The 17,692-nt window shown below is 36.8% G+C and overlaps 1 protein-coding gene across 2 annotated transcripts in view; it reads right to left on the reverse strand.

The window, feature by feature from the left end:
• Positions 1–4,917: 4,917 nt before the first annotated feature.
• Positions 4,918–17,692, reverse strand: part of LOC131076325 (uncharacterized) — a 41,022-nt gene continuing 28,247 nt past the window's right edge. The window contains exon 2 of one of the 2 annotated variants that reach the window (XM_058013458.2): positions 4,918–5,323. The gene's annotated coding sequence lies outside the window, so the exon portion shown is untranslated. Of the gene's footprint in view, positions 5,324–5,433; positions 5,859–17,692 lie in introns of those variants that run through there. The other variant, XM_058013457.2, reaches the window with a different exon arrangement.

The following is a 17,692-nucleotide window of genomic DNA, read 5'->3' on the forward strand; positions in this document are numbered from 1 at the left end:
AAGAGCTAGATTCAACTATTGTGGAATGCAAGACATTCAAAAACATTCTGATTTGGGGAAGGAGTAAATTGAAATTGAGTAGAAGGTGAGTTTAGAAAAAGGGACACAATTACGAGTTTATATATGTCCACAGAATAGAATTGCACTTATAATTCAATCCAAGATGAAAAAATTGATATGGATTAGAGTTTGTCTAGATCATTGAGACTAAAAGGCCAAGAAATTGAGGAATTTGCTACCTTTTGCCAATTTATTTGAAAAACATGTTGAATTGAGTATCAAAATAAAATCAAAGTGAGTGTAAAACTAATGAAAAGTAAGGTAAAGCATGTGCTTTTTTCCTCTACAAATGTATGCAACAAAATTCACAAGAAGCAATGAGCAATTTACCCACAAAGCCAATGCATTTTCAAATGCATATTTCCCATGAAAGTCAATGAATAAATGAAAATGTGATCACCAACTAAATGTTCTTCTCCAGAAGTGATATCATTGCCTTATCTTGTAAGTTATAGGAAAGAAATAAATGATGTTGATTGTTTTATATTCTATCACTCCATGAAACCAATTCTTAAGTCTATAAAATTCATATTGAACATGTGTCTAAATCTTGCATTTAATTGCCTCTCTACTTATTTATCCCAATGCTTCAATTATAGCATATTATACTTTCTATTTGTTACGTATACAAAACTCTTGCAACTTAATGGCTGAACTCAATTATTTTCTCCATGAATGGTTTGATACTTTCAGGTTTGTTCAATGAAACAAGCTTATACCTCCATTTGTTTCAGGCATAGTTAAAAACTTGCTAGACTCACAAGTACTGACTGATCAATGAGGCCCACGAGTTAATTGCTTTAAAAATTCACAAGAGAGTTTTTGAACGAGCATTTGAGCATACACCATGAAGGTCCATCTAGTCTCGAATGTTGAGACATGGACTAGCTAGGACTCGAACCTAGGACCTTCAATCGCTACTGGAGTGCTCTACCACTGAGCTACTGGACCCTCTTGAACCAGTCCACTGTCGGTCCGGGTGTGACTTATTTCCAACACCAACACCCCCCCTTAAGCCACACCTCTCATGTGCTTGGGGCTCCTAGCCTGGACCTGACTCTAATATCATGTTGAGACATGGACCAGCTAAGACTCGAACCCAGGACCTTCCATCGCTACTGGAGTGCTCTACCACTGAGCTACTGGCCCCTCTTGGACCAGTCCATCGTCGGTCCGAGTGTGGCTTATTTCCAACACCAACATCGAAGGGAAACAACTATCCAGTCCTTATGATGCACCAAGATATCAATACCCTTTGTACCTTATAAATACATTGCAATGGATATTCGATGCATCCTAAGGGTTGTATAGCCATTTCCGTCTTGAAGCCCCATACCCCACACAAAAAGGATTGCCCCCTCAACCTCACCAAACCTCCATTTCAGTTTTACAAAATAAAACAAAAATGTTTTGAGCCCATGTTTTCCATTAATTAAATCTATAACATAGAAATACAGGTATGTAACTCATACTCATATGACACTATTATATGAATTAACTGATTTTTATGAATAAATGAAGGAAAATCTACCTATGCCCTTTGTAAATTCAGTTTTATGCATGTTTTCTTAGATTATTTTAAAATACATGTTTTTTTAGTGTTCAGAAATTTTACTGAGTTTTTTCCCAGAGAGTCGGAGTTTTTCAACCATGGTTCTATGCATGATGATATTATGTGCTCCTAAGAATCTCTGAAATTAATTTTCATTTCTGGTTCTATGCATGATGACATTATTTGCTCCTGAGAATCTCTGAAATTACTTCTCATTTGTGGTAGCCACACCATGAGGTGTACTTGAGTTCCTCTTTCTTTTGTTGGTATCCCGTATCATCACCATGTGCTCTTCATTTCTTCTGTCAAAATTCTATTTACTAGTGCCATCATGAATTTACAAGAATACAATGCGAACTGCAACTATATTGTTTCGTTAGTCATCCCTTGATCTATTGATCGTTCATGGGCAAAGGAATGATAAAAGAAAATATTAGAACCATATAATTAGCCAACAAAATTAAGACTTAGGAAGAAAGCATATCTCACACATTTTTTAAAAAGTTGTATAAAATATTACCATGTATATCGTGCAATTAGAGGTAGGAACTATTTTCAACGATTAGAGTAGAGATTCATGTATAGGGAAAGCAATGTCGAAGTTTATTTTTAAAATAATAGTAAACCGCCAAGCAACAATAACATTTGCTGATGCTGAAATGATAAGGAACATGGGTACCTGTAACAAAATGTTTCAACACTGCCGAAACCTAACAGATTCAATGGGGAGCTCTTTTAGCAAACAGATTAGATTTCTTCAGTTGTTACTAATATGGTAGCGGGTGAAAACTGACAATCCCAATCGATGGGCCTTGCCTTCTATTGCTGACTCAGCGATTCAATACATAAAAATCCATTTGGTTTCTTCCTCTTTGTATTTAACAATAGTAATGGCTGGCACATCATAGGGTGCTTAACTTGTTAGTGTTAATGTTTTGTAGCTTCGGTCAAATAATTTTAATCTATGAAATCAAATGCTTAATTGGCCTATCGGCCTTAAGGATTTGATATCTATCCTCTACAAGTATTAATCCATTATTTGCATTATGTATTTAATAAGATTCTTGCTTAAATATTAATCTTGAAATATGATTATGAATTAATCTTGAAATATTAACTATACATTATTAAATATACACAAATAATTAATTTGATTATATCAAATAACATTTAATCATATGCTTATCAATATTTACTATCGATCAGATTATGTGCGTTTAGCAAATCATATTAACAATGTAACAAGTGCATATTGGTTACCAATAATTATCAACTGCATTACATTACGTATCGGCATGTTCTTACATGGCCAAGAGCTATGGAGACATGTCTCTACGTGGACATGATCCACGTAGAGGCATGTCTCTCTCCTTATATAAGAAGGGAGACAATCGTACTGTGGACGTACAGAATAATTACAGTGCAGAAACAATATCGACTGCCTCCCAGAATATTGCAGGCCATTTGCTGTTGGAAGTTTAATATATTAATTGATTATATTTTCATGTAAAATTGCAATAAGATTAATATCAGTTTTAATTGATCATTGTACAGCAGTTCATGTTAAATTAATTGATATACAAAGGAATCCTTATATTGATATAAGTGGAAATTGGATTAATAAGATTTAAAAGATCCTATATTCAAATCTGATATAAACATTAACAGTTAGAAATGGTAAATTCAAGAGATGGGCCAAATATATATGTAATACATCCATGAGAACCTTGCACATCGGAAAAGTTAATTGGCTTGAGATTTTAATGAATGAATTCGGTCATATATGAGGTTGTATCATCCACAACCTGAACTCACAATTATTAACTAGCTTAAGCTCTAAACTATAAGACAGAATGATAATCACATTTTGTTGATAAAATCGCATAAAGAATTAGAAATTAGAAACAACTGCATTAAAGTATCACTAAAAGGCCAAGGCCAACCTTACGCTGCTTGATAAATGAGCTACATTAAAATCAAATATCTTTAAATTACCCTTTAGAGTTGAGCTACTTTAAAAATTACCAAGCTCTTTTTCGGTAAGTCCTTGAATTTGATCTCAAGAAAAACTACTTAGCAAAATTCCGCAGAAATAGCAACAGAGTTTAAACACTGTTAGTAAAGTCAGAGTGACACTGGGATGACCTCCCAAAAGTCCCATTACTTCACCCCTATGAACATTACCTATATGCAATGAGTTCTACTTGAACTAATCATGCTCATGAGTGACTCATTAAATATGAGTCAATGAGTTTCACTCAAAAACTAGCTGCTGAATCCTGATAAAACAACATAATCACTGTTATCAGACTCTAACCAAACTCTACATGGTATGGGTGCTGAATAACCCAAAAAGAGCACAAACACACAACTCCACCAGGCAGGGTACACACGGTGAGACTCAACAATATTGCTGAAACATGGCTTAGACTCATCGAGTGCTGAAAGGAAGAAAAAGCACAGTAGGGCAATAATACACCCAGAATGTGCAACTTTTTTCCTTTTCTCTTCCAACCGGTCAAAGCAAAGCAGACAAATTTTGAAATTCATAAATAAATCTTACTAGTGCACAATGATTTTCAGTTGCTCATGTCCTTTTGACACTTCATTTTGGATTTTCAGGAGTAGGCAAGCTGACACATTTTTTAAAAGTTTCCATGTTTTGTGATTTTTCAAATTCCTGACTGAGGCTAATATGATTTATTCATTTTTTTAAAAATTTAGCAGAGTTGGCTTAAATTGCATGTTATGGGTACTGAAAAACCCAAAACAAGCACAAACACACCAACTCCACCAACCTTGGCACATAGTGAGACTAACAATACTGCTGAAACTTGTCTTAGACTCGATCATTATTAAAAGGATGAAAAATTACAAAAGGACAAAAAGACACCCAAATTGTGGATATTTCTCCTCGTTTCTCTTCCAACTGGTCAAAGCAGAGCAGGTAAAGAGTTTGACCAAACAGGACTAATTTGCCACCACGAATGACAAATTTCAAATTTGTAAATAAATCTTACTAGTTCACAAGGGTTTTCAGCTGCATAACTCCTGTGGACGTTTCTTTGTAGATTTTCAGTGGTGGGCACACTGAAACATATTTTAGAAATTTTCTGTGTTTTATGATATTTCAAATTCCTGAGTGGGGCAAATTTGATTTAAACTTACCTAAAATTTGTGTTAATTGATCATACACATGCAAAAGATGACTAATGTGGACCTGAACCAGATATCTGATGAATAAAATACTCAAAGAGTCATACTAATGATGGTAACTCCTTTGCATATGATTGACATGGGCAAACCACCCCAGAATCCACTGTCAGGGACCTGACACTATAAAATATGCCCCAAAGGTAGAATTGCAGGCTAGAAACATTTAGCTTAAATTAACCAAAGCTCCAAAATGAGAACAAATCGTTATATTGTGCCTTATTAGTGAATAGTTAGGCAGGCAGTGTTGGTTGGCTTCACGCCAGCCAGAGGCTCCAGAGAACTATGGCAGATACATGTTATAACGTACTGCCCATCTAAACAAGACCAATTTGGAGTAAGCATTCCGAATACAGATAACCCCAACCATTTATGGTTAGAGCCATGATTGTCAGTAGACCATACAGCAAATTGATTATTGAACAACTGGCCTAGGAGATTGCAGGTGCTTCAATCTCCCTAAAGCAATTTGTTCCATCTTGGTATTATTTCAATTTCCTGCAGAAAATTAAATTAAAATGGTAAGTATTTATCACTAAAATTTTCTTCATATTATAGAGGCCATAACAGTGCCTAAAATTGTGTTTCCTAATTTGTATGATTGCATGTAAAGAATTCTGAAACAATAATATAATATCATTACCTTTGTTGGAACAATAAACTCTATGCTAAGCAGCATGACTGATATCTGCAATGTGGAGGTACTTATTCAATATAACACTTCTGATATCATTGTTTAGGAGTAGATGTACAGAGAAAATTCCCTTCACTGCTCTGAATAAGATATTCTATATTTCCTACAATGTAAAAACCAGCTCTTCCCTTGATGGAATAGCTATCTGAAAATGACCTTTAAGGCATCACATTTGTAACAAAAAGAGAGTTCTTTGATAGGAAAATATGACTAGTTTTCAGTATCAGTTGTGCCAGCGCAAGTGCATGGGGACTACATTAAAGCACCTGTATCATTCTGACTAGCGATCCCATGACAATAGCATCCACTGTTTGAAGCAATTCCACACTAGTTGTAATCCTGTGGAATGAAGGGGTGAAATCAGCTTAGAGTTCAGGCATAAGTGAAATTGTTATATATTTTATAATTTATACCACATGTAAGTTTATAACATCTATTTCACCTGGCCTATGTTTTGTTTCTTAGTTATAACTTTTTCAATGCTCTTGCGTGAGGTAAAACATCTTAGTGAGGTAAAATGTCTTACATGCCATAAAAGTTTTGTTAAAAGGGTCAACAATGTACAATGGATGTGTGCAGTCACTCCCTATAAATATCGACTAGAATCATCTTTGTGGCTGTGTGAAATACAAGGTATGTTTACATAGATGAATAAAATAGTTGAAATGGCCTGTGGTTATGGGTGCGTTGTGCAAAAAAAAAAAACTGTGGTGCATATGTGGATAAGAAAAAAAGATATAACTCTGTATGAATAAAAAAGTCAGATGCATCTGTTAGAATAATATCTTTCTCTTTGTGTTATTAATGGTCATTTAAGTTGTTTCTAATTTCGCCTCTAGTTAACGATTGTTTCTTTTAGAAACATCGTCTTTGTAACTCTATTTAAAGGAGCTTTGTCTCCTTGATTAATTGAACAACATCGATTCTTTGAAATCCATATGCTTTTGCATCTGTATTATGGTATCAGAGCCAAGTTATTTTCTTTTTTGAAAAATTTATTTGTTTATTCGAAATTGCTACTTTGGCAGTTCGTTTTGGCTGCAACTACTAAAATTTCTCACTATTTTCTGCCCTCTCCCGCGACCCGTCTCTCTTGCATTTCGCGCAACCACGTGACGCGTTTTTTCTCCCGCCTGCAATTTTTTTCTGCCATTTTTGGACGGAAATCTGCATTTTCGATTAGGGTTTTTACCCTTCAGATCATGTCAAATTTTTTTCCGATTGCAGATTCTTGGTGGGTTTTTTGAGATCTCAACTGGGTCATCGTCAGAATTTTCTGGGTGCCTCGATTTTTGAGCCAACGGATCCAAATTCCAATAGCAGATTCGTTCTGAGTTTTTTGCAAGGATTTTTGGGTTGTCTTTGGATTTTTCTAGGTTAGCTGAAATTTTTTCTTGAAATTCGTGCCCGCTGCACTTCATTTTTTGAAGTCTGTACCTAAATCTGCCTTTGTTTCTGCATTGGGATTCGAATTTTTTGAATTCCGTGCCAACGCCTCTTCTCAATTTTTTCATTTTCCGTGCATTGGGAAACGTGCAAGATGGCATCATTGACCAACTTGATGTTGCAAGGCAGTCAGGTTTTGTGCACTTAGCATCTTCTCAGTACCTCGGTTTTTGGGCCTTGAAAAGCATGAAGATGGCTTATAGGCATCGATGTTTGTTTCGGTTTTTAATATTTTTTTACCTAAAAAAATTATGTGGGTTTTAATAATTTTGTCCTAAAAAATTATATGTGGGTTTTTAAATATTTTTTGTCCCTGAAAAAAAAATCATGAGGGTTTATGATTTTTCCCTCAAAAATTGTACTTTGTTGTAGTTTGTTTTTAGTCGCACCTGGAGATGTTGTGCTAACATCTGCACTAGTCTCTTATTTGCAGTCTATTTTCGGGCATTTTGCTCATCCGCAATAGTTTGGAGGGTTTGCCGATTTTTTCCTCAAAATCGTGACAATTGTTCTTGGTGTGTCTCTGGTTACAGGGAGGGATAGTTCTCCAACATCAGGTTGGACGGTTGGTGTTGTTATGGGTATCTCCAGAAGTTCTGCAGTTTCTGGGAGGGTCGGTGGCAGACTCATCTCAAATGGCAGAGTCAGTGGCAGGGTCTTGTCTTCTGTTGCAATGTGTTCTGAGAAGAAGGGGGCAACCTTCTCTGTTATTTCTCTTGGTAGTTAGAGCGATGACCATTAAGGGAGGGTATTACAATAATATCTTTCTCTTTGTGTTATTAATGGTCATTTAAGTTGTTTCTAATTTCGCCTCTAGTTAACAATTGTTTCTTTTAGAAACATCGTCTTTGTAACTCTATTTAAAGGAGCTTTGTCTCCTTGAATAATTGAACAACATCGATTCTTTGAAATCCATATGCTTTTGCATCTGTATGAATAAAAAAAGATATAACTCTGTATGAATAAAAAAGTCAGATGCATCTGTGTTAGCCGCTCATGCTTCTCATATCTTTCTGGTTCTATATGTGTATGTGTGTTGATGACTAAAATATGGCAAGTGCATTAGTCAACCCACGTGGCATGACAAAACTCATAATACCCATAATGAAACCTGAAAGCTATTTTATGCAGATCCTCTTCTCAGACCCTTATTTGATAATACCCTGACCATAGATCAATCTTGGAGAAGTACACCACATTGAAGCTCATCCATCAACTCATCGATCCTAGGAATGGAGTAGTGATTCTCAATTGTCCTTTTATTGGGGGCTCTATAATCAATGCACATCCTCATAGCACCATCCTTTTTTTTTTACCATCACAATGAAAGAAGCAAACAGACTAGAGCTAGGTCGTTGTGTCCCATATCCAAACAACTCCTTAATCGCCTTCTCAATCTCCTCCTTATGCCTCCTAGGATGACAATAAGGTGTAGTAATGACGAAGGATATAATCAAACACTTTGCTACCCAAGCCACTTGGTCTCTATGAAAAGCCCTCTCCATCCTTTTTGCCCAAACAATCATAGGAACCCCACTGGGTAGGCCCCAAGAACCACCTCCTTTCTTTCAAATTTGACTCTCAACTCCATAATCTAATAGTTTTGTGTAAACTCACCAAGTGAATGCAACCATTGCACACCCAAAACCAAATCTGTTTTGTTGGTATGTGGCCACTGATCATGCTACTAGGCTTAAATTTCGGTGACATTGTCAACCGCATTTTCCCCCCATGTAACACCCCGCCCAGGAGCTCAGAAAATAAACTAATAGCGCAATTTACATAGCAAAAACAATTATTTTTTTATTTCTTTTAAATTAAATTTCTAACTTAACAAATAATTATCTATTCTATGTTCATTTTAAAACACCAAAAGAAAGATTCCTATGATAAGCATATATTCATAGTAAAAACTCATGTAGAACACATAATCTCATAAACATGCAAAACATCCATTGATACACATTTTTTTACATTCTTTCCCTTTTGAAATACAATTACAATTATGCAAATTACATGTCTCTTACAATATTCTGAAAGATACATTACAAATTACATCATCAAGGTAGACCATCTCATAACCAACATGTGGAGACTCTGAAACATAAGGTATAGGTCCACTTAGCCACTCACATGCAAGTCCTCTGAAGTATTCCCAATGGGTGGAAAAAGCATCACCACCCAACCCTGTGGAACCCATAGGCCCACCCCCGTGCTAGGAGATAGTCACAAGGCCCCAAACACAAACAAACAGGCTAGGGAAGATAAATAGAACATGCATACTTCCAAAAGACAAAAAATACCCTAATACAAGACCATCAAAGGCATCAAAAGAAACTCCTAGAGGGTTTTCACGTAAGACTAACACAATAGGCAACTAGGGCACACAAAAGGGAAGAGTGTCATCACATAGCCTCGACATGGGTTATCCTAGTAGTCTCTCTAGACCCCGGCCCCCATTCGACAACTCCTACGGAACCGTACATTCCTTTCGTGAGGACAAGGCAATGCATGATCTTGCCAACTCAACATCTCCACAGATGGACAGGCCTTCCCAATCTCACCCTCTACCTATACAAGCACATGAGGCATGAGTGGGGCACACAATTATCTTGTTAGTGTGTAACCCAACCCAAAGTTTATTTATATTATCACTTATTATTAAACTCACCTATGGGTTATCCTGGCAGCCACTTCCGAGCCCCGACCCCCATAGTGAGTCACTCCCCCTGTGTACCTAGCTAACCTATCACCTAAGGTTCAGGCAAAAATTCAATCCACAAATAAAAGAACCAACATAGACACAAAATCAAACATAGTTTACAAAATTGAATTATAACTTCATGCAAATCCAAATCTTGCAAACAACAATTAGAACTCAATCACATATGACAAATCTAATTCAAACAAACCCTAATTCCCCCTAATAATCATTTAAAATCAAATTACATAAATCAAGAGTAAAATGAATACCTACTTGAAAACCTGTGAAAGAAAAAGAGAGAGAAGAGAATGTCAATGACGAATTCTAAAAACACAAAATCTTCTCAAATCAACAACCAAGTCTCCAAAACAATCAAGCCCGAGAAATTCCAATCACGCTTCAAAGAAAATTTGTAACTGCAAATTCCTGTCCTCAAATATTCTCCCAAAACTTTGAAAGAAAATAATAATAATCACCTCTCAATCAATCCTAATAAATAAAACACAATTTTCTAAATAAAGTGCATTAAAAAGCAAAAAACCCTAATCCTAAAAATATTAAATAATAAATAAACAATTAAATAATATTAACAAATAATAAATCACCAATTACAATTCTTCTATAAAAAGTTAACTCCTCAAAAATCAAAAAATAAATAAGTAAACAATTAGTTTCCCCTTAGATCGAACAATTAGTTCCACCTCAAAGAAAAATAGATAAATAATAAAATAACCACTTGTACAATAAATAATAAACAATAAACAACAAACAATAAACAATAAATAATAAGCAATAAATAATAAACATTAAATAATAAATAATAAATCACAACAATAAATAATAAACAATAAATGACAAATAAATTAAACAATAAACAATTAAGCAATAAAATAAACAATAAATAATAATAAATAGTTAAGCAATAAATAATAAATTAACCATAATAATAAACAATAATAAATAATAAATAATAAATCATAAATCATTTATTAAATAAATCAAAATTACATTTAAAGTCACAATAACCCTTAATTAATCATTGATTTGATTTACAACACATAAGCTACAATTAATATTACATAAAATGCATTGCAATCAAACAAATTATAAAATAGTGCCAACATCTAAACAAGACTCGCTACTAACAATTGGGTAATCAAATATGACAAATTTGACGGGCTAACATGAAAACTACATAAATGTCCCTAAGTTAGAACAATGGCTAGGGCTAGGTATAATTTGGGCCTTGCACTATCTCCTTTACCACCATTGGGAATTATAAAGACACGCTCAGAGCTGTGGAACCAGGTGGAGTCAATGTCTAGTACCTGCAATCCTGAACAAAACATGTGTTGTATACGAACATGTGCATATATATATCTAATCCCTATCTAGTGAAAGGAAATCGTGACGTCGTATGGAGCTCATGAATGAGTAATACAAAATCATTCCTTTCACCCTACCCCAAGCAAACAATACAACAAAGATCTATTCTACACATAAAATCCATAAACATCAATATGTTTATCTCAAATGAAATATAACAGTAATCATATTCGGAAACATAAACATCAAAAAATGTCCAATTACATGAATCACATGAATGTATCCAAAAACACAAAACAATGAAATAAACCACACATAAGGAGTCAAAACATAGTCTATCAAGTCAAAGTAGCAAGTCTCAGATGCAAGGCATGGAGGGGCACTACACCCCAAATCAACTAATGGGGGAGTGCAAGGGGGGCAAAGCCCCTCTTGGGGAGCCTGAGCACAGAGCCCACGGTAGGGGTCTAGGGGCTGCTGGGGGCAGAGCCCCTAGCCGAGGGTTTTGGAGGCAGCGCCCCCGAAGCAAAAATTGCCCATTATTTAATAAAGGTGTCAACTATTATTTTGGCATGAAAAACGACCTTTGTAAAAGGCTTGATAAATAAGTGGCTGTGTAATGTGAAATATCATCATATTGTAATTTACTCTTCACTGGATGATAGAAAAGAAGTGGACGGTTGTTTCTCTGGTGAATGTAGCCCACATTGGATGAACCACGTTAAATCTTTGTGTTATTGTGATTTGTTATTTTTGCCTCTTATTCTACATTATACTTAATATTATTTATTGCTCTATTTTGCTTTAAACCATAACATGTTTCACCAATGCCAACCACATAAAAATCATCTCCAACTTTATGCCTGCCTAAGGTCACTTCAAGATGTTGGATCCTTTTGTTGCACCAAATAATAAACCCATCACCCACTATAATGTTGAAGCCCTCATAATCATCTATCCTCAATTGACAGTTTACACTCTTGCCTAGTTGTCTTTAATAAAAGCAAATTATTTGAGCACTTCACCTTTAATCCCCCCCGCCCCACCCACCACCACTCAAAACCCCAAATTGTCGCCTTTATCTTCCACCCACCCTTTCTTATTGCTTTCCACCGAACCCATTTTTCTATAGCGTCCCACCCACTATTATAATTTACCCCCACCACCCTCCCACCCCACCTACTTTATCTATTGGGTGGAAGGGAAATTCTAGTTGAGGTAGATTATTTGTTATTGTGGGAAGTTATATTTGTCATGAACTACCCCTTATAATAGTAGAGGCCCACCTATCCCGTTGGCTTCCCAACCACTTTATCTCTTTCCATCCTAGTCACCAAACACTCATTGATGAAGTTATGGGTAGCCCCACTATCGATCAAGACTACCACTCTGCATCCTTGTAAGACTCCTCTAACTCGAAAAGGATGATACCTTGGTGCTCCTAAAAGCATAACAAGTGTGTCTCCTAATGATTCTTTGTCTCCCTTGCTCTCACGTATCACCTCATCAACTACATCCTCAAGCCCGAGGTCCTCTACCTCTAAATCCTCATCAAACATCACCTCTACGTAGTGCACCTATCCCTTTCCCAAACATCTATGACCTAACTCCCATGGCTCTTTACAAGTAAAGCATAATTCTTTCCTTTGAAGCTCATTTTTAGACTCTTCCATCTTGCTTGGTTCAAGAGGTAGCGTCTTTGGTTGAGGGTAAAACTTATGAAAGGATTTCTTGTCATGTCCCCTTTGCCAATTGGGCATCGAGGATTTCTTGTCATGTCCCCTTGCCCAACACGTACCCAAAAACTACAAGATAGTGATCAGAAGTTCTAGAAACTGCAGAAAAGAATACGGGATGCAAGCTGACACATCCCAAGACAAAGGAATGGCAGGAAAGGGGGCGATGTGTACCCAAGAAAGAGTAAAGACCAAAATACTATAGCGTGCTGATTGGCAGGCAAAACTGCAGTGTGTGGAGTGGTGAGATGATTGCAAGACCATGACGTGAACCAAAGGTAGTGTCTGACAGACAAATTTTGGCCTTGGCACCATATTGGGTCTTGGATGACTAATTCAATCCTCAAACAAATTGCATATAAAACTAGGAAACCTTGCAATTGTAATGACATTGCATGTTATGTATTTGCTAGGCAATTGTGTTAAGCGATCCTCTGTGGATGAAAACCCATAGGAGATTGTGATCAATGGATAAAAACCCATTGATTGTTGGAATTAGAGGACAAAAACCCTTTGGTTCTTTGAGGGCATTCTCACTCAGGGAGTGCATTGGAGTTTCAAGGCATTGTAGGAAAGTTGAGTAGGTTATTAGGAAAATTGTTGCTATTGTGGTGTGTTGTTGTAATAACTATAAATAGTCCCATTTGTTGTGGTGATATCAATATTAGTGTTGTAAATGAATTGCACAAGTTTATGTGTATTGCTGGTGTTGAATTACTGTTGTTGATATTATTGAGTGAAAATTGTGTTAATGTTATTGAGTGGATATAGTTGTTTATATTTTATACTGCAATTTCGTTATTTCCAAGAAAATTTTGGAAAGGGATGTTAGATTTCTTATGTTGTCCTAATGGTGCACCCTTAGTGTAGAACTTGTTCTTAGTCACTAGATCCTCCAAATTTAGTGCTCTCTTGATGGCATTTTGTAAGGATACAAGGTCAAAGGCCTTGACCAAGCCCCTAGTGGCTTGGCTAGTCCCTCTACAAATAAGACAATGTGTATCCTTTCTTTGCATCTGGAACCATAACTGACACACATTGGAAGTTTGCTACATACTCATCCATTGTGCCATTATATCTCACCCGGACCAACTCTCTGAAATGTATCTCGGGGTCCTTCCTATCAAATCTATCTGTAAGTCTCTATGTAAAATCAGTATTAGTGACAATGTCATGCCCCCACCAATCTAACAGAAATTGCAGCCTTATAAATTATTGCTGCCTTCATAAATATATAAATCGCAGTATGTAAGCTCGGAAAATAGCTAGGGCCAACCAAGTCAAATACCCTAGCCATTCAAAACAAGGGCTGACTAGGGTAAGAAAGGATAAACAGCAATTTATACACAGGGCCGACCCAAAATGAAGTAATAAATGTTACCAAGTGTTGTGACCATTTCACACATCGCCCCATTAGGATGGGGACCCCCTCTTTTTGCTTTTGTTTTGCTTTCTCTCTATCTGTTCTTCTCTCTGCTTTTTTGGAATTTTGAGTGAGTGGTTTGTCTGGGCTAGGGCCAAACCTTAAGGGGTTCTTTTTTGGTATCATTCAAGCTAAGTCCAGTCAAATTTTGGAAAATTGTTAAATGTCTCCCTGGAGAATTGAGATTGTCAGAATGAGGTATACCTTTCAGGGGAGTAAAATAGGTCTCAGGTTAGGTCTGGATTGAATGAAGGTTTTTAGGGCACAATCCTGTTTGTTTCTGAGTCTGAGTCAGTTAAGCATGGTCAGTGAAGAAAGGGAGTCCAATGGGCTAGGTTAAATAGGGAATGAAATGAATCAAGAGCCTGATAATGTCAAATTCGTTCCTGACCCTTGCTGAGGGTCCAGGGCGAAATTCTTTGTAGACTGGATTTCCTTCACAATTTTGACTAAGTGTTGACATCTTTGAGGGTGAAATTGTGTGTTCTTGCCTAGAGAGGTTTTGATCGATTTTTTGAGAGCAAGATGATGCCTGAAGTGGAAAATTCGCTCCTGACCCTCTCTGAAGGCCCAGGGCAAACTTCATCCTAAGCACAATTTCTTGTTTTGAGAAGACTTGCTAATTGGTTCCTGGCCTTGAAAATGACCTGACTTTGCCTTGTGAAGTGGTTTGAGACTTAAATTTTGAGCAGTTTAGCCTAAAATGAGGATTTCGCTCCTGACCCTTGGAGAGGGTCCAGGGCGAAAATGTTGTTTAAGCTTATTTGGCACTGACTTTGGCTAACTTGTTTTGTGCAGGGTCTCCCGAAAGGAAGATTGGACGTCACTTGATGCAATTGAAGGTTTGAAAGCGTGCAAATTGATGATTTTTGGGCAACAAAGGCAAAATCGCTCCTGACCCTTGCTGAGGGCCCAGGGCGAAATTTTGATCTTCTTCATTTTGCAGTGAAAAAGGATCAAGCTTTGAACATGAATGGAAAATGAACAACTCCCTCTACCCGCCTGAGAAAGTTTTAACTTGAAAAGATGAATGACTTTTTTGAAAACCTAAATTTCGCTCCTGACCCTTGCTGAGGGTCCAAGGCGAAAATTCTTATTGGAGTCATTTCTGGCCTTGTTTGGTCAAATTAAGATGTCAAAGGCATGATGAAAGGTGAAATGAGCATGATGAAGCCTCCAAACATGTTTGAAGATCAAAGATGAAGGAGTTTTGCCCAGGAAAGGCAATTTCGCTCCTGACCCTTGCTGAGGGTCCAAAGCGAAATTCTTTATAAGCACATTTTTTGACCTTTCTGGGGCATGAAATCCTATTCATAGCACAATACAAGATGAAATCTTCCTTAGCAAAGAGGTTTTAAGATGAAAAGTGATGCATTTGGTCACAAATGCAAAATTCGCTCCTGACCCTCTCTGAAGGCCCAGAGCGAAATTCTCAAAAACACATTTTTCTTGCAAAGTCAAAATGATTTTTATGGTTGGAATGGATGTGAAAAGGCATGTTTTACCCATTGAAGATAATTTGGATGATCAACAAAGAGGCAATCAAGCTAAATAGGGAAAATCGCTCGTGACCCTTGCTGAGGGTCCAGGGCGAAAATCCTAACATTGGACCTTTTCCTCCAAGTTTGAACGAAGCTAAGCCTAGGCATGAGTTTGAAATGATGTTTATATTGCCTTGAAGTAAAAAAGGATTGTTGAGAGTAAAGGTTTTGAAGGCAATTATCAAAATCGCTCCTAACCCTTGCTGAGGGTCCAGAGCAAATTTCCAAGGTTCTCTCCTTTTTTTGTAGAATTAAGACAAAATCTTGCTTGGATAGGAGAAGGGCGTGATGTGTTATGCCTTGGAGGTGATTTGAAGTTTAAAGAATGAAGGAATATGCCTAAAACCAAAAAGTCGCTCCTGACCCTTGGAGAGGGTCCAGGGCGAAAATCATAAAACCAACATGTTCCCTTCAAGGTTGTGCTAAGGCAAGGTTATGCTAAGGTAAAAAAGGCCTCCAAAGACGTGATGAATAATGATTTGCCTCTAAAACTTGATGATTCTAAGCCAGGGAACAAAAATCGCTCCTGACCCTTGCTGAGGGTCCAGGGCGAAAATTTTAAAAACTCTCATTTTACCTTGCAACAACAAAGCAAATTTGGATGAGATGGATAAGGAAGGACATTGCCCAGCGATGAGTAAAAGTTTCAACGAAAAATGATGATGGATTGAGCCTAATTTGCAAAAATCACTCCTGACCCTTGCTGAGGGTCCAGGGCGAAAAACTTGGAAAGAGGATTTTCTTGCTTAGTTTGGAGGCATAAACATGATCTTGCTTGGTGAATAAGTTTTTAGATAAGAAAATGAGGATTTCTAGTCAAAGTTGCAAAAATCGCTCCTGACCCTTGGAGAGGGTCCAGGGCGGAAAACACCAAAATCACACTTTTTCTCCTAAGTTGGATAAAGCTAAGTCTGGGATTCAGTGAGAAGACCTATTTGAGATGTCTTGAAGAAATTTTGAGCTTTGGAAAATGTCAATTTTGAGCCAAATTAGGAAAATCGCTCCTGACCCTTGCTGAGGGTCCAGGGCGAAATTCCTCTAAAGGCATTATTTCCTTCAAGATTTTTGATGAAGTAACTTGGTGATGCAAGGAAATAGATCTTGGAAATTGCATTGAGAGTTCAACAATCAAAGCTAAGGTGGATTACAACCTAAAATGAAAAAATCGCTTCGGACCCTTGGAGAGGGTCCAGGGCGAAATCCACATTTCCACCTAAATTCCTCATGCAGAATGCCAAAATTTGAAATGCAAGACCTTAACTGGATATGAATTCACCCTCCAGGAGATTTTAGAGTCAAGGTATGAAATATTCAAGGCTAAAATTGGAAAATCGCTCCTGACCCTTGGAGAGGGTCCAGGGCGAAATCATCATGAAGCTTCATTAAGCCTTGTTTAAACATGGATATTCCCCAATTTGCACTAAATCACCAGATTTGCTAAGTTCAAGACATTTGGAAAATTAAATTTAAATTCGCATTAATTTAAAAGCATTTTGCATTTAATAAATTAATTTTAAGCCTTGAAAAAATCGAAATTTTACTTTGGAGGCATCTAAAATTAATTTTTTTTAAATTAAAATTTATTAATGAGCACTCAAGGCATTATTGTGCCTTTATTTTGCAAGTCGGCCACCCTTTTTTGGAGATTTTATTTATTTTTTTACCCCTTTTTTGTAAGTCGGCCTTGAAGGGAGTAGGGTGAGCGCTCTATATAATGGAGGAGTGTTGCTTTGCATTTCAAATCATTCAATCATTCCTTCTAAGTGCGAAATTGAAGAGCAAATTGGAGGAGCAAAATATAGCTTGTTTGGAGCGAATTTCTACTAAGTGTTTAAGGCTAAGGAGGGTGGAATTTATTCTTTTTGAAGCTAGAGGAGGCACAATTCATCCAAGAGAGGACTATAATCTAGGCCTTGTCCCCCAAAGTCTAGTTTTCTTTCATCATTCTTTGAATATTCAAGAGGAGGTATGGTGAAATTATCTTAACATCCTTGTTC

This window comes from Cryptomeria japonica, chromosome 11, assembly GCF_030272615.1.
Source record: "Cryptomeria japonica chromosome 11, Sugi_1.0, whole genome shotgun sequence".
Taxonomy (NCBI): Eukaryota; Viridiplantae; Streptophyta; class Pinopsida; order Cupressales; family Cupressaceae; genus Cryptomeria; species Cryptomeria japonica.